Genomic DNA, 27,249 nt, shown 5'->3' with positions numbered 1-27,249 from the left:
AGGTCCTGTTACGAACCGACCTAGCATTCAACAATCCCACAACCAGGCCAGAGGGTGCAGTAGCCAGTCCACCAGGAATCTGCAGGATGGGATGGGGATCAGAGAAGGAAATGGCTTGCACACATCTAAGTCCTCCAAAACTCCGATGACATTTCCTCCCCATCACACCATATCGTCCCTTACCCATGACAACTGTTATGGGGGCATCCTCTACCTCCCTCGAACCCTGACACACCCTGGTTTAAGAAAAAGACAGAATGATTAGTTTATACGGAAAGGGAGAATATCATCCTTTTCTACATTTAATAGTTGGCTTCTTGTGGGAAGTTGGAATATATGGATGATTTCTCATGATATTATTTAATACAATTTATTTGAGGAATTTCTATGCTAACTTTTCAACTCCTAAAAAGAAACACTCTCCTCTCCCTTGGTCTTTTTAACTACAAGGGAGCATTATGCCTCACAGTTTAAAGCAGGAGTAGGCAATTTGGTGCTTTCCAGATGTTTTGGACTATAACTGCCATAAGCCCCAGCTAGCATGGCTAATGGTCAGGGGTTCTGGGAGATGTAGTCCAAAACATCTGGGGGAGACTAGTTTGTTATCCATGCATTAAATGACGAGAGTAGAGATTAAGACTGCAGGATGCACAGACATTCGGAGGCAATGCACACATGCAGCCCATGGCCTTAGCTAGACCTACCTGATAATCCAGGATGGAGGAGGGAAGATCTTGTGTTGCAATTAATGCAAGATCCTTCCTCCGTTTACACGTGAGGTGTGACGACCTCAGGAAGAGAGGCGTTGCACCCGCCTTTTTATTTTTAAAGGAGAAGTAGCACACAAACGCTTGTGTGCTTAGGGTAGGTCTTTTTTAAAAAATTAACTTAATTTCCCCGCTCCCCTCACCCTAACCCCAATGGGTGCAGCATTCCTGAGGAGCACTGCGTCCCATGCGCGGCTCCCGGCTCCGCGTGAGAAATTGCGAGGAGCTGGGTCAAACCACGGCAACGGGCGGCCACATGTTCCACGGTCTCGGGCTCAGCCCGAGACCGCAGAAAAAGCGGGCTCAAAGTGGAGGGCTCTATCCTGGGGCAAGGGAGGGATGATCCCTCCCTCATCCCGGGATCCCCCGTGCATCATGTGGACGCACAGGGATGATCCCGGGGTTTGTCCCGTGATAAAGCCCGGTCTAGCTAAGGAGCATGTCATGTGCCAGTTTTGAAGGGTAGGGTGGGGAGGGAGCTAATCTGCAGGAGTGTGAATCTGCCCTAATACAGAGCAAAATGATACTCCTATGCACTAACTAGCTTATAATGTGCCTTCAGTCAATCTTTCAAGTGTGTTTGAGGATTTTATCCATAAATTTGTATGAGACTATGTAAAATGTTTTCTAATCTGTGTAAGACCCTTTTAAAACGTGCCTTTAAATTATTATTATTATTATTATTATTATTATTATTACTATTATTATTAGTAGTAGTATTTGTTCAATTGTTAATATGTACTAAGCAACCATATTTTGATGATAAGTTTGCATTATTAATTCTGCTTTGGCCTTTTGCCCATTAGTAATAATAAACTTCTGAATTCACTCTCTCTAAGGCTGCAATCTTTACTTGATTTAATTGGTAGCTTACTTAAACTTCAATGGCAGATTAACATTTGTATCCCTCCCACATTTATTAAGTGGGTCTGAAACTAAAGAGAAAAGCTGAACATGGAGATAGATTCAAATGAGTAGTGATGTTGCCAAGATGTGAACTTCCAGGCTCAAAAATATTTATTTATTTATTACATTTTTATACCGCCCAATAGCCGAAGCTCTCTGGGCGGTTCACAAAAATATTACTTTTAGTGGCTCATAATAATCACCCCAAATATGAGGCAAGCATCAAAGACGCTTCTCTAGCTTAGATTAAAATTCGAGCTAAAAAAAAAGAACTTAAATCATCCCTTTCATTCTAATTTGTGCTGGGAAGAAATACATTTTAAGTGTGCCTTTAGTAACAGGTCAGTTTCCAGAGGGGGAATGGGGGAAAGAGAATTCCCTCCATTTCACTGCTCTTGCTGGAGCAGCAAGAGAGATATGTTGGAAGAAAGGGGTTGGCCAAGGAAACAAATATGGTTGTTCTTACAATGACATAATAATCAGGGATTGTGAAGGACCAGAACTGTCCTCTATTTGTATTTAGTTTGGTTTCAGGAGAGTCTGAGATTAAATCAATCTCTGTGCGTGTGTGCGCGTGTGTGTGTGAGAGCGAGCGAGAGAGGGAGGGAGGGAGTTTAAGCCAAATGTTAATAGTTCAGAGGTCCAAAGTTGACTTAGAATGTAAATGGCCAGGACGTTTGTTCAGAAAGCCAGGAGTTCAACAAAAACTCAGAGGAACAGAAGAAGAAAAAAGTATGTAGAAATGAATAAGAAACTACCCTCCAGATCGGTAGGATTTGGAAAGAGCAAAAACTAATTTTAAGAAATAAAGGTCTACGGCAAAAAGGCAGAGAAGTAGAGAGAAGAAGCAGAGGAGTAGGAAGGCAGGAAATGAAGGAAGGAGCTCAGAGTCCTAAAGGAAAGAATCAAAGCTGCTGGAACTGGAGAACTGATTGAGAGAGCTGGACTAATGACAGTAAGATATTGTTTGGATAAAGGACCTGGATAAAATAGGGATACAGTCTAGTTAGATTAGCTGGATGTGCTTATTCCTGGTTATTTCATTACCTATTGAACATATGTTTCATGTTAACCATCTACTTTTTAATGTCATACAGTTTTTGGATCCTTATAGAAAAACACACAAACATCACCAAAGCATTATGCATGTTACATTGCAAATCACAAAATTAAAGTATGCTCGTTGATGCATGCATGTTCTCCTGCGGATGGAACTGCTTCCATCAGTGGAACAGTGTACCCTCAAAACCTTCCCTCTGTGTATCCTCAAAATCTGCTCTGGAGGTTGCAGTCCTCACTGGAGCAGATTTTCAGTGGATGAGAGAGCGATTCCAGGGACGAGGAGAAAATCTTGTCATGCAAGCAGACTTCTACTGACATGTTGTTGGATATTGTCATTGCCCACATTTTTACTTTGATTTTCCCCCAATAAAAAAAATGATGAAAGGGATAAGAATGTACTGAATGGGGCAAATGAATAAAATATTTAGGGCTCAATCCCATTCATGTGACAGCATGCTGGGAATTGTAGGACTTATTTCTCTCTAAACATACATAGGATTGTACCCTAATAATATGTTTCATGTTAATTCATTTTAGTATATGGAAACTTCTACCCATGTGGTTGAACTTCTCCACATGTTCACACAACATGCAGGTGATAATCCACACAAGCATACTATGGTCACATGTATATTTTATATATTTACACAAGGAGGCCCTGCTAAAAGAGCAGAGGATTTTATATATTCCCAAGAGCAATGTGTGACCAATGATGATATCCCAGCTGCTGGCCAAAAGAGTTGAAACCAAATATGAGTGAAGGACCTTATGGCCCCTTAAAAATGAACACCTTTACTGTTAGTCTACTTGGGCCAATTTACAAGACCAGGCAGATGTCAATCCTATAAAACTGTTGCTTAACTACTTTTGGAACTGGAATTTTGCTTCACTGATAGGGATTAAGATAACAAATCAATGAAACTGACGTAATATCAATAAGCAATCTGAAGCTCAATCAAAAGATAACCTTCCAGAGCAGAATACTATTGAGCTCTGTTTTCAAGAGCTCACATGCTAGTTGATGTGAGCTCTTGAAAACATATAGGTGTTCCTTTTCATTAATAAAATGTTAAATAGTTAAGGTGAAGACATGCTTTCCTTCTTTTCACTGTATATTGTGTGAACCTCAAGAGGTTTTAGAATCCTAAAGATGTTTAAGCTTGGAAGTAAAAAAAAAATAGACAGAGGAGACATTCTAAACACATCTGACAATATAAAGTCAATAAATATCTGTACCTCAATAAAACATTAAACAGAACTAAATTCCACAGATACTTTCAGCACAACAAAAATAGCTACACACTTTCCCATTCAGTAACTACATTAAAGCGTTTCATCTTTTTTGCTCTTCCATGCCAAACTAGCAAAACTAGCAAGAAAGCAGCTGAACACTAGAAAATGTGGTTGGAAGAAAGAATAAATAGGCAGCTCAGTAAGCTATAAGGCTTCTGTCTTGATTCTTTTTTTTTTTTTTTTTTTGAACATTTCTAATCATACCAACTGGATGATAATGTCACAATCAGAATGTGTCTTTTTTGCCTAATTAGGGGGGCAGGGCAGGAGAGAAGCATATTACATATTAATTCTAGTTTAAATAAAAGTCTTTTTTATTATTTAAAAATAGGCTACTTAGTAATTTCACTACATCTGAGATATATAGCTTGAGATCTTATTTGTTTATAGTAGAAGACATCTATGAACCCCATGGGGTGAACCCCATTTATTTTTATCTTTTCCCTTGGGAATTTTTCCAGAGTATAAATGCAAGTAAAAAATAACCATGTTCATATTCCCATATTTTTTTAAAAAAAAAATCAGTGCAAGTCGGTGGGAAGCTTGTAATCAGTATTAACAGTTACAGTTGAGGATCATGAAGGCCCAAAGAATAAGAATAATAAAAAAAGATTGAATCTATTTATAAAGCAAAAAATAAAATAAAAAATGCACACAAAGAAAAGGACAGAATTAGTGCTGCAGTGATGCACAACACTATACTGAGGGATTTCCCCCTCCTCCAATTTTGTATGTTTTGATTTACTTTTTGGATAGCCTAACAGATTAGTTTACAACTGTGGGTCATGAGCCACAATTGGGTTATATGCCCTGACCCGAGGTGGGTCTTTTACCAGCATCACCACCACCATTTCTCTGTTTTTCCTTACAAATCCAGTTCCTTGCAAGCTCTCATTGATTGCAATAGCGTAAAATGGTTTTTTAAAAAATCATATACGGGCAAACTGTGGCCTTGAAAGCCTTTCCTGCGGTGCACCATGGGTTGCCCAGCCCTATGGCTGAATTGTTCTCACTTCTCCGCAACTGCTGCTGCCACAACTGTACTCAGGAAGAGAGCATGTGAGGATGGCTCCTCTTGTGCACTGCTGACAGTCCACAAAACAGTTGCTCCACTGTATTCTTGAGCTCCACTAGAGCAGCAATTACCTTTGAGAAATACTGGCACAACACTGACTTACAAATGAAAGGGGTTCCAATGTAGATCCTTTCGGCGCCTCCTGAAAACATCTTTATTCCAAGAAGCCTTTCTCTAACATGCAGCCTTGGATTACTGTTATTGCTTCTTTTAAATTTTGTTTTAACTGTTTTCATTCTGTTTTTATTTTCATTTTACCTTGTACACCGTTCCGAAATTTTTCAATGGGGAGCGGTATATAAATATTCTAAATAAATAAAATAGTGTGATGTCTAATGAGCTTTCTGGATGCAGCACTGATCTCTCCAGGTCCCTTTATCCTCTGTGCAAGAAATGTGTGTTTGTGTGTGTTTGTGTGTGTTGGGGGGGTGGCTAGAATCCCTCTTCTGACTCCCCTCCCTTTCCCCCTTGAAAGCAGAAAGATTACAAATTACGATTTGCACAATTAAAGTTCACAGGTGTCTGCATCTAAAATGATACATGTTCTTCCTTTTATCCCCTCCAGTTCTGAACCTGCAACGTGTACAATGCCCTCAAATTTTATGAAGGTCAAAAATCATTCAGAGTTACAAATATGTAAGTGTCAGCCAAACAGCATTTCCAGAAGAAGACTAGGAAAAGAAATGTAAAATGCAATATTAAAAACAAAACAAAAACCCAACTCCTCCTATTATATATTTTTTAAAAATAAGCAAAGCAATTTTGTTCTGTTGAAAAACTCAAATGTACCAAGACTAAATTCTGATAATTAATTTAGTGATGCTTTTGTAGGAATAATGAAGGGCTGTTGTTTTGGTTTTGTTTAATTACTGGTGGAAAAGCTTTTGAACCATTAGCTGTATGCAATATACAAGGTTATGTTATTATCCTATAAAGCCCTAAATAACTTGGGACCAGGACACCTAGCAGACTGCCTTCCCTTGAGCATGCCCAGACGACATTTACGATCATCAGAGGAGTAAATGCTTGTCATTCCAAGATGAACAGAATGCCGTCACGAAGAATCTCGATTGCGGGCCTTCTCTGCAGTGGTACCCACCCTCTGGAAAACCATCCCTCGCGCAGTTCGGGAGGCGGAAAATATAATATCTTTCAAATGCCTCCTGAAGACACATCTTTTTAGACAAGCCTTCCCTGGATTATAATTTCCTGGATGGCTCGGCGAGGACAGCTGCTGATTGTGGCACCCCACACAGGGATGTTTAAAAGTCAAGCCAGGGAGAAATCCTTTCCCCTCAATCTATGGGGAAATGGCTTACTTGGAAGTAGGGAGGTGTGGAGCAGGGGTGGAAAAGGTGCCCCAGTGGGGGGACTCCTGAGAGTGTCCCAACACCCCAGCACAAAGGGGGATTCTCTTTCCTCCCACGCACCCCAGAAGAAACAGGGTGCTTCCCCAGTTTCCCGTAGGGATCCCTCTTTCCGCCATGCTTTTGAGAGCTGTCAGTGTGCAGAGACAGAGATCGCAAGGGGAAACCAGCACCACTATTCGGTGGAAGGACCGGTGGGGGGGAGGGGAGAGAGATGAGATAGTCAATGCAGTTAGTTAATAGTCAATTTATCAATGAGTGTTATCATGCTGTGTAGGGAGTACCCCTAAATAGTCAAACATGGAGTTGACTATTAACATGCGGTTGACTATTGTGTTGTCTAAACACACCCAGAAACTCCTTTAAAGGCATTCAGAAATCTAAGCATGTGACAGGGAAGGTCTGAAAAGAAAGTGCAACCACATTTGGCTCCTGAGCAATCAGCAGAATGCAGTTACAGCCTGTTTTCAGACCTTCCCTGTCAAAACAAGGAGGTTAGGGAGTGGAAGGGTAAGGCTTCCCTGTCTCCCGTTTAGGGATGTCCAGATTTTGTGAAATCTGTGCTGCATGTGTTTCATGGATTGTGCTATGCTGTTGGTTCCAGTGTCTGTTCACAGAGAGATTTGATTTTTTTCCCATTATGCAGAAAAAGATGCAAATAATTCCATAAGAAAGTTTGCACAATTTATGTTAGTACGCAGCAGTTCGTGTATTGTCCGCCATGCCATTTGACTTTTCCCTGACTTTATATTTTCCAGCACGGCATATGTCTGGAAATATGCATATTTTCCAGCAAATGAATTTGCATTAAAAAAAATCTAGACATCCACAAATCTAGATGTCTGCGCTGCAGAAGATTCTGCAGGTCAGATTCATAGGAATCTGGATTCCTCTCCCACCCAGGTTCAGATGTTATTGCCAGGCAGGCTGCAGAAACTACATTAACAGGGGACTTTGGTTGTCTGTGGATTTGTAGTTATCCTGTCCTTCAAACACTTTCCCCCAAAATACTCTGATTATTTCTTGAAAAGTTTACAACTTATTTTATTAGATAACACTTTGGCCATTGGGAGAACTAGAATGGATTACATTGCCATTGATAAATTACTACGAGAATAGCAAAATAATCTGGAGATATATGCCAGACATGGACTGGGGGGGGGGGGAGGTTGCTGGGGTCACTCACATTTTTTACTAGAAGAAGCTAAAAAGAATGTACTATATTCTTCCCACTTTCTTGCTGTGTTTAATTCAATTTAATTTAGTAAAGACTAGAAAAGAAGACGAATAAAACAACTTGAGGATCACAAATGCAAAATGTTTCAGTTTTAATTGGCTAGTTTGTATTCAGTACCCAGGCTCCAAAATGCTTCAATCAGGTCAACTAGAAGACTTGGTTCACACATAAAAAGAATCCAGAGTATGGGTTAAGTAGGGGTTGCTGTTGAATCAAGGGCTGTCATTATGCATGAACAATGCATTATAGTTTAACTATAAGTTGTTAACCACAAACAACCCAGGAAGAAAACCCATGGTTTGTTGTTAGGTTTTGAACTTTGTATTGTTCGTGGTTAGAACAATAGCAACCTATTGTTAAACCATAGTGCAGGGTTTGCACATAATGACAACCCACGATTCAGCTCATACTCTGGAATGTTGTTACATGTGAACTCTAAAGACACTCTCTGTTGATTCCAGTGAATTAGGAAAAGTATGCCTAGTAGCATATTTATAAGCATATTCCATAAAATCATACACCAGTGGCCAGACTCAGCCTTATCTGTAGCCAGATTGAGATGTCCACTTCAGGTGGCAGATGCTGTTGTGTGGAGAAAGAGCAGTACCCCCCCCCCCCGGGGAGCTATTCTTTCTGAGCACCCCAGCTGTTTTGCTCTTGGTGGACAGAGCTGTATATGCCACTCAACTTGCCCTGTACCCTCTAAGCTAGCCTTCTGCCCTGAGGTGGTGGAGGACACTATCCCATTGCTAATGTTGAAGATCAGTCTGGTCAGCTTCCATATGTGGGTGTGGGGGGTGCCATCTTGTCCTTCACCACAAGCAGCAAAATGTTTTGGGCTATCCCTGGCAGTAGCTCTTGTCTAACTTTACCAACTTAATGTTTATAAGCCAAACCACTGCACAATTGTAGGACAGAAAGATTCTGTTTTCTTTCTCAAATTTTCCACAACATAAACCAGTTTTAAAAATATACCATAGTGATCATATGTCACTATGCATAAATTCACTGCTACATGTTCTGTCCCTTATTTGAATTTTGCAGCAGCCATTCCAAAATAATCTCAGCAATAAATCCTCTTATTAACTGCCATTTATACAAGTCAGCATGTGGTGATTTAAATGTGATGATGAAGTACGTTTCCCTCATGTTCTCTTAGCCTATATAATTTCTTTTGTTCGTTTTGGCATTCATGTTCAGATGTTAGGACAAGGAATTCCGCTCCAGATTTCAGCTTGCCAGTAAGGAGGGATTAAGTGAACAAAGCTGGCAACTACTGAGTACTTGTTCTGTAGCTTCTCTCATTCATGAACCTCACTGAAGTGCAAATCAAAGAAAAACTCCTCTTCCTTCACATAAGACCCCTTTCCAAAGGAATCTCTTTGTATCTACCTTCCAAGCAGAAAATGGTAAGACACCCACACCCAGAATTCAAGCATTTTGTATTCATGTTAATGTTGTTTTGCTTTTAATTATCATTAAAAGATCCCAGCAGCTTATAAAACTAGGAATAAGACTTTTGAGGTTGGTATGTCTTATTCTCAAAAGATGCTAAACAATTTTCATTTATATCTCTCTATACACATAAACACACACACATTTTTTTTACACAAACACATAAGTAATCAATATTAATCACATTACAATGTGTTTGGCATGTATTTGATGCCAAACACATGATAATAACTTTTTAAATGTTACATCTATATTACAACATATAATTCAAGATGAGATAATATTTGCAGAATTTTCAATATTTGGCAACAGCATTGGGGACAAGAGTCCAGCTGTCTAACTTAATTAAGTTTCTTCTTGCTGCAAGGATTTAGGTCAAGCTCTTAAAGTTACTGATAGGATTTTGCAGTCTCATATTTTATTAATTTAAAATGATGCAATCCAGACAGGACAAGTATTTAAAAATCAACATGCAGCTGAGCAACTCAGACAACTCCAAGATATGTAACATCTAGATCCTTTCGGGTCACTAGCTTAAGATCACTCAGCCTATGATGGTGGCAACTACAAGTTGTTACCATATGTTGGCTCCTTGGTCTCTCCTATGGGAAAGACTACAGGAATTTCAGCTTAGTTTCTACTTGGCTGCTGTCCACAAACCAACTCTACCTCAATAATATTAGCAAAGGCCTAGGGCAGGGTGGACAGGATTTGTAGAGATTCACCAACAGTGTGAACAAACAAAACTCAAAGGGATTTTTGTTTTGTTTTTCATATTTGTAAATAAGAATGAAAAGACACACTTACCTGGGGATGTCTCCTTGAAATTTAATGGGATTTACTGCCATATATGCATGCATAGGATTGTGGAGGAGGTGTGTGTGTATGTGTGTGTGTGTGTGTGTGAAGAAATGAAATAACAAAGTCTTAAAGGAACTCAAAAATAAATAAATTGTGAACTGGAGGAAATGCCTTCTTCACTCCCGCTATAGTGATAAACTACAATCTATGTGTAAAACGTAACTCACATAAATCAACATCAACAAACAGTATGCTTGCTAGATTGACATTTAGTCATTTTCTACTTTCAAAGCTGGAGAAAATCTTAAGGTAAGATATGCAAAGGTTGCCAAACGGTTCTTCTATTAAATAGAGCTCTTAGTGACATTTTAGTATTACACATGCTGGCTTCTATGACAAGGGTTCATTAAGTGATGTTATAGTCATCAGGGCTGTGAATAATTTTTAGGTTTATAGACACTGTATTTCTGGACAAATAGATGACCCAGCAGCTTTGGTTCCATTCCTTCATTCCTCATTTATCCTGAACAGCAGCTTCTTCCCAGACCTATATACAGATCTTTATCCAAATCCTTAAGCAGCTGCATGTAGAAAGAAATCTACTCCTGCAAGAACAGGCAGAACTAGCAATTCATAGATCTCAGTCCTTCTAGGCCAAGTTCTCCATTCTTTGTCCAATACTTCCTGATTTTGTATGGTCTCTTTTGTATTGTTGCCAAAATGGAACATCCTGTCTTGACTGGCATTGGGAACATAACTCACCAGTGGTTCTGGTGATCTTAACTAATAGCTCAGCTTGAGAAGGGGACTTGTTGCTCTACCATGCTATTTAGGGGATGTCTGAAACTGCTAGGGGAGGTCATTCAGCAATTGATATGCTGATGACACTTTCTCCTTTTCATATAATTCACATGAAGTGGTGGAAGTTGTGAACAGGTGTCTAGAATCAGTATTGTATTGGTTGAATGCTAGCAAACTGAAGTTATCTAAACCAGAAAATTCAGTCTAACCAGGTGAAACTGCCTTTGAAGACTATTTGGAAACAGCAACACTGCAGAATGCAGTGGCTAAATTATTGAATGGTACTGGCCAACAGGCACAGTTCACCAGAAACTGGCTTATATTTGTTGCCAGGCAACATTTCAAGCAGTTTGTGTTTTAAACCTTAAAGGGGACAGGATACCTGAAGGACCAACATATGAAGTTCCCAAGAACTGAGACTGGCATTACAGGACTTCAGAATTGTGGCAGGTGGTAATGGGGAAAGTGCCTTTTTGTGATGATCTTCAACTTATTGGATGCAACTTATGGGAGACTCACTCGCCTGACACCTTCACTCTTTAGACACCTAATCAAGATATCCTATTCTCCAAGCATTTTAACTTGTGTTATATATAAATAAGTTTTATATATTAAATGGTTTTTAAAATCCTGATTGTTTTATACATATCTGCTGATTTGATGTTCTTTGTGTTTTTAATTATTAGTTGAAAATGTTGGGATTTTTGTTACCCAGTTCAGGACTGTGCTTACAAATTCAAAAACAAGTTAAAATATCTTAAATAAATGAATTAGTATGGTAACTTGCGGAAAATAAAGACTAGTGGGGAAAATAGATATGCTGATTTTGCAAGAATTTGCGCATGAATATCGCCACCCTTAAACTCAGATGCCACAGCTGCACATACGTCATGTATGGAAGATATACAAGCTCATTAAGAAATGAGTAGATTTATGTACTTGAAATGTAACACACATGGGCTAAATGCGTTCAGGCAAAATTAAGGCTCAATATGAAGTTAGTGCTTTGTATTGCTTATTCTGAAGCAGGTAGAAGGTGTGTGAGGTCTTTTATCAGAATAATGGCTGCTAAACAGAATGATGGGCTCTATCTTGAAGCCATATTAATACACCCAAGTCTCCCTAAAGTAATTAGCCACAAAAAGTAGAGAAATAAACCTTTCTAGAGAGCTAAAAGTTTTGGCTGGGGAGAGTTAAGAGATAACAGGGTTCTTTTGGTTTGCTCCTGGCTTGTTTCATTGCCCAGAATATTAGCAAAGGAATGGCTTTTAGTTCACCCTGAGCTGGAAGGGCAGAGTGGTATTGACATCAGTAGTTCTCCCAAGTGTTTTAGAACAGTTAACCTGGGGTGGGGTGGGGGACACTGCTCACAAAGCAGAAAGGAAATCCTTTGAACCCGGCATTTAACTGGAAAAGCTAAGCCCCATTCTATCCAGTTTTCACACACTGACCGTCCACCAATGGGTTCACAAGGATTATTGCAGAATTTTAGAGCTGGAAGGGACCAACATTTATTTACCTGTTCCAATGCCAGGACTATGCAGGTGATCAACCTTCATGGTTAGAGGCCACATTGTGCTATGAGGGACAAGGTGGGGGAATACACAGAAGACATAACACTTTGCACTAAATGGGTTCCATGAACAAATCCCATTAACTGAGTCATTGCAAACTACACACTTTATTGGGCACAGCATTGCATCATCTAACACCCCACATGCTGGATCCAGAGGAACAAAGCATTTCCTTCTCAGCAGTTTCTCATCCCTTGAAGCATCATTTACTTACTTTTATTATTTATTTATTTTTTTTAAAATCTTTTCAAGAAGGGTGGAAACCTCATGCTCCAGAAGTACTCAACTTCCAGGGAGGTGGATGTTAAGGAGAGCACAGAGGTCTGTCACCCTAGGAGAGAGTTGAGAAGCCTTCACATGCATGTGGAACACCATGCATAATGCACTTTAGAACCTAGCCCATTCCTGATACTCCAGAAAGGAAATCCTAATTTAAGTCAGAATTATTTTGCTCAGTCCTGTAGACATGTTGCCCCCATCAGCCCTCACCTATAGAAAAACTGCCTCTCTTTACTTTCTCTGCAGTCTACATCTCTATGTCCAAGAGGAGACCATGAAAAAAGAATTGGAAGACTGGAAAAGTGAGCTGGATTTGATTTTGGAAGCAGAATTTTAGTCCCTGAAATTCTAGAAAAGAGCATGTGAGCAGTGAATTCTGCTGACAGTGGTCCTGATTGGACATCACAACTCAGGCTTCTCCCTCAAACCAGGTGAGTGGGCAAGTGAGCAATCATATGTTATTTTTTTATTTAAAAACATTTTTATAGTGCCACCTCGCCATTTCTGGCATTGTGGCGCTTTACAATAAAGCATAAAACAATTTCCATTAAAAAAATAATTGATGCACACTGCCTGATCATGCACACTGGAAGTGGGAGTAATTAAACAACTCAGAGACATTCCATCTCCGGGCTATTCAGTGCTGTGTGCAAACTGGGAACACTGGCTTGTTGAGGGAGAGACAATACCAAACTGGAACCCAGGGTTTAAACAAAGCCTGGTTAAACCCAGGGTTTAATCACTTCCACTAGGACGACCAAGCAATGTACACCAGCGTGTTTGCTCGCTCACTCCGGAATGTCTTGGATATCACAAGAACCCAGCAGTTTGCAGCAGGTTCTCTGGAATAGGGGACCAACCAAAATATTTTCTCACTTTACATATTGTAACGATAGTTTCTTCAAATACAAATAGGTAAACATTTTATTAGTTAAGAATAGCTCACACATATTCAAATTGCTACTTTTCTACATGAAATGTACAGAGGCAGGGCCCAATTCTTTTCTCATGCTACTTCTGTATATTTCATGAGAAAAAAGCAAGGATTTGAAACACACATGTACCACTCACAAATAAATGAGCCTGCATTTTATTCCAAGGAAAATGTATCTGAGTACAGTAAACAAGAAGTAGTCCTCAATCTAAGTGCAATCCTCAGGCCATAGTGTGGTCATACAAAGAACCAAACTCTATTTGAAGGTGTTCTCTATTTGTTGTCCTTTAAAGCTAAAGAACTGTAAGAACTGCTGTCCATCAACATGGACAGCAGACTGAACAAGGAGGCATACAGGTCTCTTGGGCCTAATCTACACCAAGCACGATATTGCACTATGAAAGCGGAATATAACAGGCAGGAGCCACACTACTGCTTTATAGTGGTACTGAAGTGCACTGACAACTGTTGGGGCCCATTGACATATACCGCTTTCATACTGCTATATCCTGCTTGGGGTGTCTCCTGCCTTTTATATACCGTGTTCATAGTACAATATCCTGCTTGGTGTAAATTAGGCCTTGGTCACAGTCTTCTGCATTATAGTGAGGTTTACTGTATTTTTTAAAATCTTAATAATTACTTCTAAATTTGTGAGTTAGCATATGTAAATTTTATGCAATCTTTATCCTCTATTTTTGATGATGCATTTCCTCACTTTTTTGCCGATTCATACGTGGTAACATTAAGCCTAAATAATATAATTTTAGTCTGGTCTTCAGGTAGGCGGTCTAAAGAAGAGTAAGGGTGGATGAGCTTATTTAGCTTTCCTATTTCAGACTCCATTTGAAGAAACATTTCCTGCACAGAGAACATATGAAGCTCAAGGGGAAAGGATAAAATTTTCAATGTTTTCTGAAAACATAACCACAAGATTCTTTTCCTGTGATCATGCTTGGCTTTCCTCTTATTTTCTTAGGTCTTGGCCAGAGTGTTGATAGCCTGACATACTACTATACAAGACCTTTCCACTGAGTAAGTACTTCCAAAATATAATATGCATGGAAGCCCTAAAAGAAGAATAGTTCGCTCTGGAGTTGCACTCATTAAACACAGGGGCTCCTCAGTAATTCTGACAGTCTCAGAAAAAACTGCCTAATGTTTTTCAACCCTTTTGCTACTCTGATTTTTTTTATTTAACCAAGACAGGTTTTGTTCCTCAGGCAAAGACTATCATTTCTGATGTAAATATTTTGGTTTTTGTGGACAGAAACAGAATTCCTCAAATTCAAATGTTTATGTTGTAAAACATCATCGTTTTGGATTGAAAGAACTACATCACTAACAAGCAAGCTCATGCCCCATATAGGAGCTCATTTACAAGCCAGTGTGCTATGTGCACTTAGTGTTATCTTTTTCCTAAAACTCGGGACATTTTACAGTACTTTTTCAGAAAAGTAAAATCTATACTAAAAATATAATTGATATGTAGGAGTACTGCAAATATCCTGTCATACCTTACAGAGCAATACTAATCTGGCCCGATGGAAGATCCACCATGGAACCAACCAAAACCATTTAAATGAAGATATATAGTATTTTATTTAAAAATATAATAAACCAAACCATAGTTTATTGTGTTTTAGCAAATAGCCATCATACACAAATACAGCAAAAAGAAAAGAAAAGTAACCCTGCAATTTAGAACTCTACTAATAGACTATTAAGAGTTAAATAATTTTCCATACAGCCTTTAGACTTTATGGCATGTATTTGTAGAGCATTAACAAGAAATTTAAACATTCTAAAAGATACATACTTCTCAGCATCAGACAACAGGAAACAAGCCTTAATAAGGGGTTGTCTTTCCTTCAACAATCTTAACAGCGGATGGATATATTTGGTTCTAAGATAATTATAAATAGAACATTCTAGCAATAAAAATGAATAGTATCTTCAATTGACAAAGAATTGCAACCGTATACTCTATTCTTCTTAGGAACCTCCTTATGCCAACCCATCTAATCTGCCACCGGGAGAACATTTAATCTTGCCCGAGTGAAGGCTACCTTTATTTTAATATTTGGTAAGTCTACCAGGTATTTTGGAAAAGATAAATTCAAAGGAATAAAGGAGGCATAGAAGTTATTGGATTAGCAAGTCTTGATCTCAGCCACCTGAGATTGCATCTCAGTATCCTTGAGCCTTTGGAGCAGTAATACTTTAGCTCTATCACAACCTTGAGTTAAAAGAAAAGAGATGGAGAATCCCCAATTCATGGCAATCAACTGTATTTTATGATTCCATGAGTTTGAGCCCATCTCCTCCAAAATCATCGGAAGAAATTCTGATATCTGCTTAAAAATTATTTTTAACCAGAAAAGCAGAGCTAGCCTAAGAGCTTCAGCTTTGATTGTCATCACACCGAGTTCTGCATGGACCAATTCTAATTCTGTAGAAATGGGAACTGCCAGGAGTCTATGCAAAAAAATATTTTCAGCTTTTTCTAATGGATTTAAGTTGGCTAGAGCCCACAGTGGTCCTCCATATAGCAATTTTGAAAGAACCCTGATCTTGTACAATTCTAGAGTTCTACCAGCTAACAAGGTGCTTCTTTGAACCTGTGAAGACCATGTACCTGTCCACTGAAAGACCACACCAAGATACTTGAAGGAAAATACTTGCTCATGGAACCACTGCTACACCCAGAGCCTTGCAAGAACACAAGCCACCGGGTCAGGAGGGCAGTTTTTCACAAGTTTTTCTTCTGGGATATCTTGGTCCTTCTCCCTGCTCCTTTTACTTTCAATGGGAGAGGAAATATCTACACTAACCAGGGGCCAGTGCAGATTAGAGGCCTAATCCTGATACCTCACTGGAGAATGGAGGTTCTTTGGAACCAGAAAAATTGAAATCCAACCCCTTCCCACCTCCGGAACGTCCCATTTCAAGGCTTTCCACTGCCTACCACTGGAAATAGCTTTATGCCTGCCGAGCTTTCTGTACGTGAAACAGGGGCTATCCCCATCAGTGGAGCTCCTCTTTACCAGTGGGAAGATATCTCCATGGCATCCTAATCCCCTCCACACGGCAGATCTGGGGTGTTAGGATTATACTGTTAAAGACCTGTGAGTATGCTGGGCCACCTAACTCATTGATACAAAAGAAGTAAACACAAACTATGACCTAATTTTGTAGAAGTATACAAAAGAATAACAATTTGAGTAAACCAATTATTTCTGAAATAGAAAAAAATGGAGAGAAAGGCATTACATTATTTTACATTATTTTAAACAGGTTCTATCAAAATTTTTGTTTATATAGATAAAAAATTCTGGGGGAAAAGCTTATGTCAGATAAATAAGTCAAAAGACTCCAACAAAAATACCTTTTGATTAAGAGTAAGTGTGCTGCATATCCAATGATTAGGTGCAGTGGTTTCTCTCCCTACCCAGGAATTGAGGAAAAAGAACCCCTTAAAGAGCAATTGTCTTATATGAGCACTCATTCTCAAATCATAATTTAATGTGCAGTTCATCCAACACAAAATCCACTACACTCCTCTCCCTCATCTGTATTCAATTATCTTCATGAGTATATTTTCACACAAAATTATGCCTTGTTAATATTGCTTCTATTAGTCTTCTCTTCTCTTTTGTTTTGTGGTTTTAGTACCAGTAGAACTACTAAACATTAGCTATAAAACAATATTTTCAAAGGAGCATTAAGGGGCAAACAAATTCTATTTAGGATGTATCCATTGTGAATTACCTAAAATAAAGCAAGCAAACCTTACCTATGTTGATTTAAAACCAACCAACAATGTAAAATAAGTCTACAAGTTATTTACTAGTCTGCTCGCTCCTTAAGTCATTTGTAATACATCAGCAGTCAAAGAAGAGAACTGCTGCTCTTCAAACGAATAAAAATCTCCAATGGCAATTTTTATTCACTATAGGCAAGTAGCAATTGTTTTATCTAACTTGAACAAAACCAAACGATTGGCTTCTTTTGTTACTGTTAATGTTCCCTCTGACCAATAACAAATACGTTCTTTCTATCTTTCACATTGTTTTATTCGACCAGCAACCTGGTGGCCTCCAGATATTTTGGACTTCAACTCCCATCAGCTCCAACCAATGGTCAGATAAGCTGGGAGTTGTGATCCAAAACACCTGAATGCAGCAAGATGGGGAAAGATGTCCTAGACTATAAAATAATAGCTCCCTTAGGCTAACAAAAGTTTAGTGAAATAACATTAAAAACTGTTGAATATAACACCAGTGTATTACTTGTTTTGCTGTCCTCCAGGTTTCTCACTAGTCTCCTATGGGCAAAAAGTCTGATTGATTATTTTCATTTTCTTTAAAAAAAAATCATCATCCTATCCAACTTCTAGTCATGTGTACATGTAGTAAAACAAGCACATGTGTATTTATCACACAATAAAACATTTAGTTGCCCTATATGGACTGGATAATAACCATGTAGAAAATTACCAGGTAAGAGCTTCCAGATGTCTTTTAAAAAGAACTAGACAAATTCATGGAGGGTAGCTATGCCTACAGCTATTAGCCATGATGCCAAATGGAAACTCCATGTATGAAGGCAGTATATCTCTGAATCCCACATTTTGGGAACAAATCTCAAAGATGGGCTGCTGTTTTTATGGCCTGTTTGTGAACTTCTGACTGTATTTGGCTGGCTACTCTAGGAAACAGGATGGAGGATTATGGGGAATGCTGGAGGGCTCTTTTTGTTCCTAATTTGATGGTTCTTTTTGTGCTTGATATTTATCTTCTAAAATACAAATAATAAAAAAATACAAACCCTGGTAGAACAAAGAACTTTTCAGGCCTGCAGCTCCATTGATGGTAGTTCAGGACATGCACTGATCCTGTCTGAAATTTTTGGTTCCTAGTTAAATTGCACTGTTATACTCATGTCTCACAAAAATAGACCCTGCTTGCCAGAGATCCATTGGGGCTATAAATATCTTTAGTGACCTATTTTCATTCCAAAGAATAACAATTATTCCTAGGACTTTTAAAGGGACATGGTGTCTGGTACTGAGGGACAGGAGAAGAGTTGTCACCTTTCTATTTATTGAAAGAACCTGTGGCCCACCCTTAATACTTCCTTAAGGACAGCAACTATACATGCCAATGTTTCCACAAGCATCACACACACACACACACACACACACGGTAAGAGATACTTCTTGTTGATATTTATTTATTTGTGTTATATTTTTAAACCACCCAATAACTGAAGTTCTCTATGTGGTGTACAAATAAAACATAAAATATGAAGTAATAATAAAAGAAGACAGATAAAAACAGCAGCAAAACATATCAAAACCAAAAATAAAACCAGCTACAGGGGTAGACAGTGCAAAGATCTGAAGCATTAAGAACAATGCCTAAAATGCCTGAGAAAATAAAACATTCTTCACCTGATGCCAAAAAGACACTAATGTAAAGTGCCAGGCGAACCTCTCTAGAAATGGCACAGATGGGGCGTCACCACTGAAAGCTCTCTTGTAGCCACACGCCTCATCTCATTTGGTGGGGGCACTTGGAGAAAACCCTCAGATGAGGAACTTACAATCTAGGTAAGTAAATATGGGAGAAGATGCTCCGTCAGGTAATTAAGCTTTTAAAAGTTAAAACTAGTATCTAGAATTGGTAAAATCAGAAATGAACTGGCAGTAAGTGCAGCTAGCAGTGTACTGGCATAATATGATTTTATCGACCAGTCTATATTAACAATCTTGCCACCCCTGTTTTGGACTAGCCATTTCCAGGCCATTTTCAAAGTCAGCACAACATATAATGCATTGCTATAATCCAAACAAGCACCACCTTCTAGAATTGGCCATCCACTGTAACACAGTGCCCCACATCCCAACTCAGTCTATCCAGATGGAAAGCAGCTAAGTGCAACAGAAACAACAGTCACATTCCCCATGTTCCTGTCCCATCATGGATCACCTCACAGAGCCACTAAGGCAATTTCAGTTCCAAAACCAGGCCTGAAACCAGAATTAATGGATCCAGAAATTTAGCTTCATCCAAGAGTATCTGGAGTTGACCAGCAACCCCTCACTCAAGCACCTTGCCCAGGAAGGCTTTTAGTTGTTTTCATCTTCTGCGTCCAATTTATGTTTCTTCAGGAGAAGCTTGGTCACAACCTCTTTTTAAAAGGTTGGTATCATCTCCTCTCTTAAGAGAAATTTGCATTCTTCTGGACTCAGCTGGACATCCATTCTCTATTAGATATGATAAGCCAAGATGGGCAAGAGTTGAACACACAGGTTGTTAACCAAACTTATCAATGTATCTTGCATCCAACATAACTGGACCAGACAGGTCCAGTTGGAATTGCACTAACTATGGAATCTAGGTTGTGGCAGATGTGAGTGACTTTATCTTCAAAGTTTCTCACAAACTTGTCACAGCATGCCATTGAGGGTACAACCAAGTTTCCTCTGGACCAGATTGTAACAGGCCCCTCACCACTTGGAAAAGCTCCACTGGACATCACCGTGAAGATGCAACAGAGGTGGAAAATAAATCCTTCTTTACCACCCTCACTGCCATAGAATAGGGCCAATGATGTGTTTGATCGGATTCAGTGTGAGTCTTCGTCCACTTGCGTTCTAGCCACTGTCCCACTTGCTTCATTGCCCTCAGCTCAGATGTATACCAAGGCACTGTATAAGCTCTACAGAGAGACAGGGCACTTAGGCATGATCATATAAACAATGGTATAAGAAGTAATTACATCTGTATGCAATTTTACAATGTTTATTATAGTAGTTTGACAAGTGGTAGAATAAAATATTTACACTTGCAAACATACTGCATGTTAAATAAAAACAAAACAAAAAAGTAGCATTCCAAAAAGTTAGCATTTTTAATCTAACCATAACAACTAAAAATATTGTAATGGGAGGCCCACTCCTAGAAACAGTGGGCAGCTTCAACTTGTCCAATCACATTTTTATTTGACCATAAATCCACTGCAAATAATATCATGTCTAAGATTACAGTGTTCATTGTAATGAACCTCGTAGGACTGCTGGCCTCAAGGGTCCCTTCTCATACTACTCCACCCATATATACTTGGATAACGTCACCCAGGCTCCTCGGGCAGTAGAATTGTTGCCTATTAAAGAATACTATGACCACAAAGCAATTGTTTTAGCATTTATCTTCTTTGTTGGCAAACTCTGCAAACCAAAATTTTCAAAGCATTTGTATCCTCTGAAAAAGTCAGAACAGTGTGGTACATTTCCAGAGGCCAGACAATGATAGCATTTCCTCTGGCCTGATACTGAAAAGTCTGCAGATACAATAGATTTGAATAAATGCCAGGGACAACTGCAACTTTTCTTTCTTTCCTACTTAGTTCTTGAACAGAAAGCCTGAGAAACAATTCAGTGTGACTCTAAAGCTTGCATCCAGCATTTGCATCCAGAATTGTAACCACTACACAATTCAAATAAAATTACGGTTTCACTTGCTCAGTGTTTATAAATCTTACCAGTAGTTGATTTATATTTTCAAACCACAAATATTAGTATCAACAGCTTGTTATAACAATATAATGATAAAATGAATGGTTTCAATCCAGCCACAAATAGAAGTACATTTAGAAGTACAATCTACTTGTGATGTTGGCAGACCCATGTCTTTAACACAAGACCTACTCCCAATCATGTATAAAGAAAAGGAGAGTGTGGGTGAAGAGTGCAAAATCCCCTGCTTGACCCTATTATCACTCCACAGCTCCTCTAATCCCAAACAGGCACACTCCCAACTATGAGAGCCCAGCTGAGGGAAATGTGAAATGGAGGGGATGGGGGAAACTATGGTGAGATAAATTACAGGTGCAGGGGAGAGTTAGCATGCCCATTCTCATGCCAGTTCTGTTCTGAAAATTGGACACTCCCCCAACCCTCGCTCAAATGCTGTCTATTGCTGGCATGTGTAGTTTGGGCCTTAGCCTCTTTGATTTCAGTGAATGAAAGTGAGCAAGTTGCTTAATAGAAGAATTACCATATGCCTAATTCTGTCCCAAGCAGTTAGTTGTGCTTATTTGGCTTGCATTTCGTCTAATAATTATACATGAAATAAAATGCCAGAGACTAAAAAATAATACAATAATAATAAATTTTACTGTCATCTAAAACTGCAAAAACAAGACCCATTCATTCTAGTCTCAAAGACAGTCTAACAATGTGATCATATGTCTTCTCAGAAATAAGTCCCATTGAATTCAGTGGGAATTACTCCCAGGTAAGTGGCTTTAGGCTTGTAGTCTAAATCCTGGTAAACCAGATCCCCTGCAAATATGGGCAAATATACCCAACAATTGTTTTAATGCTAACAGTGCTCTCATGCCTTTTGTTTAAAAGAATTACAAAGTATGCCACAGTTGCTTAGGTGGTACAAAGGAGGATGTGCCACCGAGGACAGAAAGTGGCAGAGTGTTCAGACTGTATGTATGCCTTACAAACACATCCTGTCCCCCTCTTCTGAGAATCCGATCCAGAGGGAGAGGCGGGAAACAAATAGAATTATCATCATCATCATCATCATCATCATCATCATCATCTTCATCATCATAGTAATTGAGGGGGAGAGAAAGAATGAAAGAGAGAGAGAGAGAATGCACATCCTTGCATTTCACCAAATCTGCCTTTTAGACTGCAATCCTATACACCTGAGATTAAGATTCAATGAATTTAATGAGACTTGCTTCTGAATAGACATACATAGGAAGGACTGTGCTCTTAATATTCTCATTATTTTAGCTATTCAATGTCTCCTGAGTGAAATGAATCACACTCCTGACTCATTCTCTCATTTTTAAATAGAAAGAAAATCCCTATTTCAGCTGTTAACAACCACATGGCATAGCGCATTGTCCAGCTCTTAATGCAGCAGAAACCAGATATACTCTTTTAAGAGAGAGAGAGAGATGGTTTAAATGTACGTTGTCACTCTGCAGGCACAGCAAAATGCTGGCATCCATAGTGTAGTGTTCACAATCCTTCACTAGTCTAAATGTGTTTGGAAAGAGACTGGGAACAGATCAGTGATCTCTCCTGAGTAAAAGAGAAAAAAGTAGCCCCAGAAAAGAGAGACAAGAATCAAAAGGAAGAAGGGGGGAAGGGAGTCTCTTTCAAATTTCACTACCCTTCAGCATTTTGTGGCTCTCTCTTCTTCCCTCAAAGCCTTCTTTGTCACACACACACACACACCTTGCAAGATTTATTTGTAAGAGAGGGAGGAGTCATTTTATTTATTATTTCTTCCACTCCCCCTTTTTGCAGTTGAGTTGCAGTACATAAAGCCTTCGGGTAAATCTCAGTGGATTCACTAAACTAGTAAAAAAACAACCTCAGTCTGTTGAAGAGCTGGAGTCCTGGACAAATTTCTTTCTTTTTTTGCAAAAAGACTCAAAAGTAAGAAAAAAGCTGCATGTGCATGTGGAAAACCCAGTTGTATAGGAATATCAATTATTAAAAGATTACATCATCACAGTCATTATCACCTTTTTGCACATTCAACATGCTACAGAACATTATCCCATTGATCCCTTTCACAACACAATGCATTTACACCAGGGGCATTATATTAAGGGGCATTCCCTTCTGTTAAAAGGGGCATTTTATATACCAGAACAGCTCAGCACTGCAGTAGCTCCTGTTTCGAAAAGTCCCAGCTCCACACTGCTTCTGTTTTGAAAATTCTGTCATATGGCAAACATTGGTCACTATCACCGTCATGAACAGGGTCACAAGGGCCAACCCTACCCAGCGGTCAGCATCTCACATCAATTACCCGATCTCTGCTTTTATGAGTTAAGCTACTTCTACCCATACAAAACATCCTATAAATCTTTTTTTTTAATGAAATGAAAAACTTCTAATCCCAACGTCTTTCTTCCCAGAAAGCGAACACTCAGCACCCTTCTCCAACAAGAGCTGCACTCAACCCAGCCTATGGAAAGAGCATGCTACTAGATTTCTTTACAAATCTAGTAAATATGTTGCGCGTATTTAACAGATCCTGCCATTCTTTGCGATTTGCATTACTCTTGCTCTCCGGTTCGCCTCCCTACCATGTTCAATGAACGACACACTTAACCCTTGTTGTACTGAAAATGCAAGCAATTTCTGTTGGTGGAGCCGGCTATGTTTCCTCCTTCCAAATGTTGCTTGGGCCCACCCCGAATGATTAACGCACTCGTGTTTCTACTACCACCACCACCCTTTCTAGATTCCATCTCCCTTTTGGTTGGTCGGTCTTTCTCTCTCTCTCACACACACACTCTCTCTCTCTCTCACACACACACACCACACAAGGCCTAAAAAGAGGGGAGTTCTCAATGATAAAAGACACGCAGCAAGACAATTACTACCAGAACCAGTTCAGAAAGAGAAGTGCGCACACACAAAGGTGGAGTGGGGGGCGACGACGACGACGACTCCCAGGGCAGCCACACAAAAGCCGGCGCATGCCTCCATCTCCTTCCATGAGGCAGGGTGGCTCGTTTTTGTCCTTACCTGGAACACAGCAGGACTGGGTCTGCAGAGCCACCTTCACACCAACGCCAACGCCCCCTCGCGCTCTCTGCAGGGTCCTGAGGGCGTCGGCGGCCGGCGTGCCTTCTCCCGAGAAAGCTCTCCAGGGTGACTTCGCTCGCTCTCGCTTAGCCTGCTCCAACCCCCAAAGCCTGTTATTAACGTAAGGACCGAAATAACAACGGCAGGAGAGGATGGGTGGACGGCAGAGTCCCTGCCTCAGCAGCTGAGGGGCGCCAGAAGCCCGAGGAGGAGGGGCAGCGGCGGCGGCAGCAGCTTTGTCTGGCGCGTGGGCTGCCTGCAACGCTTGTCCGGGAGAAGACGGGCTCGCGCTTCGAGGCTCCGGTTCCTCCCTCTCTTTTTTTCAACCCAAGACTCAAGCGAAAGCCGCCTCAGTCTGTCTCCTCCCCTCCCACCACCAGCGCCACCCAGGCTCCTGACAGATGGCGCAACCGCAGCATCGCTGCTCTGGCGCTCCGCCTGGCCAGCTCGCGCGGATGGAGCCTTCACTCCGCTCCTGCTTTGCCGTGTGTTGCCTGGCTTCCTCGCCCTGCGTCAGTTCCCAAGGCGGGGGCGCGGGGGGGGGGCGGCGGCTCAAGACTGACACCCCTAACCGGCCTATGGCGAACAGCCTCTGGAGCGGCGGGATGGGGGCGGGAGACACTCCAGTCCTTGTGGGCAGGCGCGCCAAACGGGAAGGCGGGGGCAATGGGATTTTTCGTTTCGCACAGCGCATCAGCTGCAACAGCAGCAGCGGGCAACTCTGTGGGATGGGGTGTGGACAGCCATCTGACATAGCGTTTCGCTGGAAAAGGGCTCTTCCAGCCGTCCAATTAAATGGAAAGGCAGCTGTGACAGAGGAGGAGCTTCTTCCTTTTCATGCTTGGCATTTGCTTTGTATCAGTGTAATGAGAGTGAATCACGGATTTGGAAAGATCCAGTGTGTCATTTAATCCAGCCTCCCTCCCCGTTCTTTTCTACCCCACTGCTTCCAGTGACCATCCCCGCACACATCGACATCTCTGTAAATCAGCCTATGCAATCCAAGTAAACATGATTAAGGGAGGGGGGAGGTTTCTGGGTGTTAATTTTATTAGGTGACATCGAAACAGTGTTTGTCCAGCCACACGAAATGTAGACGATTTTTGCTGGTGGCCTCCAATTGTGTTGGACTACAGCTTGCTGGGAATGCTGGAGGGCCCAAGCAGCGGGCAGCTAGATCCTAGACTTGGTCTTATGTGGTGTGTGTGTGTGTGTGTGTGTGTGTGTGTGTGTGTGTGTATTACTTCAGTTGCGAAGTGCACAAGGAAAATTTCTCTTTCCCCCTCTAACTGCCATTCCATGCTTCTACATTCCTGATAGGAAAATGAGAGAGAAAAACTGCCAAACCTAGTTTTAAAAATATATACTCTGAGCATATGCAGTTCTGCATTTTAAACTCACTTAAATCAGAGTGCCCGTCATTACAGGTATAGAATGGAGTTTGCTTCTGTTTGCCCTAATGTTGTTCTCTTGGGGGTCACATGGGGGTGATGGGGTGGGCTGCAGAGCCCAGGACTTTGGCCCCAAGGTCCAGCACCACTAGGCACCAAGTTGGGAAAGGCTGAATTTGACACAAAAGTCATAGGCAGATCTCACAGGCAGAAGTTTGGGTTGAGCAAAATGCTGGAAAGAGGAAGCTACCCTGAGTGGGTCAAAGGTTTTAACATTTGTGGTCACAAAAGTGAAGTGCTCACTGTGTTGTTGCCCCCACCCCATAGCATTTCTTTTCAACCTGTAAAAACACATGTAATTTTTACTAAGACAGTGTAACTCTAAAGGGCTCTTTTCTCCAAAAGATAACTGATCATGCCAAGGTTTTCCTGACCTTTCGACTGATTAGGGAAGGCGGAACACAATAGCATGAAGGTTTGACTGCAAGGTCTGATTTCCAGCATGGCAAACAAGCATACGCTTGATAATATGTCCTTAACATGTGGGATTTGAGTCTCACTAGACCTCACAGCTACAATTCATTGGGGCTGCATCCTAAACATTTATTATTATTTATTATTTATTTATACTACTATTAGACTGCTTAATATCCTAAAATCTCTAAGTGATTCACAATACAATACATATGAAATACAATATATATATATATATATATTTTAAAAAAGCAATGTAAGAACAATATAAAATAATTAATGATTAAAAACATTACAACAAAGACAATAATAAAAAATAGAGCAATGTCATAGTCCATTGCAACTCTGGGAAAGCCTGTGTAAACAAATAGGTCTTCAAGAGGTATTTACAACTCAGCACAGTTTCTGCATTTCAAATAATGCATGGAAGACTGTTCCAGAGGGGAGGTGGCACTACCAAGAAGGCTCATTTGTGTGCCTGGCAACATTCCGCTGGTATCAGGACAGCCAAAACGGCCTCCTTGGAAGAATTCACGGGGTTATTGGATATATATAGGGGAAGGTGGTCAGATAGGTCATCTGTTCCCAAGTTGTTTAGGGCAAGCATGCTTACTGTAAAGTTAAGAAGTAAAGTTAAGAAGTAAGAAGATCCGTACTGGATCAGATCAAAGGCCTATCTAGTCCAGCATTCCCATAGTGACCAGTCAAATGTCCATGGGTAGTCCACATGCAGGATATGAGCGCAACAGCACCCTCCTGTTCATGTTCCCCAGCAACTGGTATACAGAGGCACACCGCCTCTGATAACTGGAGGTAATGTATAGCCATCATGACAAGCAGCCACTGATAGCCTTATCATCCATGAATTTCTCTAAATTCCTTTCAAAGCCATCCAAGTTGGTAACCATTACTACAGCTTGTATAAAGTTCCGTAGAATTTAATTTGCAAGTAAACATCGTTAGGATCCTGCTGACAGCAAGGAAAGTCAAGGCACTTGGACGAATTAGGCTAAGGACCACAAGTGGCTCAGAATGGAATTTGGATAATAATGTAAGCCAAATTTCTGTTTGCTATTAAAGCAGCTCAGTTACAACAAGCCAGATAGCAGAATTGTTAATGTTTTGCTGTATCAAATAATAAATCACTAACAGCAATTTATATTATTTTTGCTTTTAAGTGAGTGGATAGTTTTT

At 40.2% G+C, this 27,249-nt stretch overlaps 1 protein-coding gene across 2 annotated transcripts in view; it reads right to left on the bottom strand.

Moving 5' to 3' along the window:
* FYN (FYN proto-oncogene, Src family tyrosine kinase) overlaps window positions 1–24,715 on the bottom strand; it is a 139,796-nt gene extending 115,081 nt beyond the window's left edge. For both annotated transcript variants that reach the window (XM_063124771.1, XM_063124772.1), the window contains exon 1: window positions 24,131–24,715. The gene's annotated coding sequence lies outside the window, so the exon portion shown is untranslated. The remainder of the gene's footprint in view (window positions 1–24,130) is intronic.
* Window positions 24,716–27,249: the final 2,534 nt, after the last annotated feature.

The sequence above is a fragment of the Elgaria multicarinata genome, chromosome 4 (genome assembly GCF_023053635.1).
Source record: "Elgaria multicarinata webbii isolate HBS135686 ecotype San Diego chromosome 4, rElgMul1.1.pri, whole genome shotgun sequence".
Lineage (NCBI taxonomy): Eukaryota > Metazoa > Chordata > Lepidosauria > Squamata > Anguidae > Elgaria > Elgaria multicarinata.
Note: the sequence above shows the minus strand (reverse complement) of the source record. Positions and strands in the feature narration are given on the sequence as shown.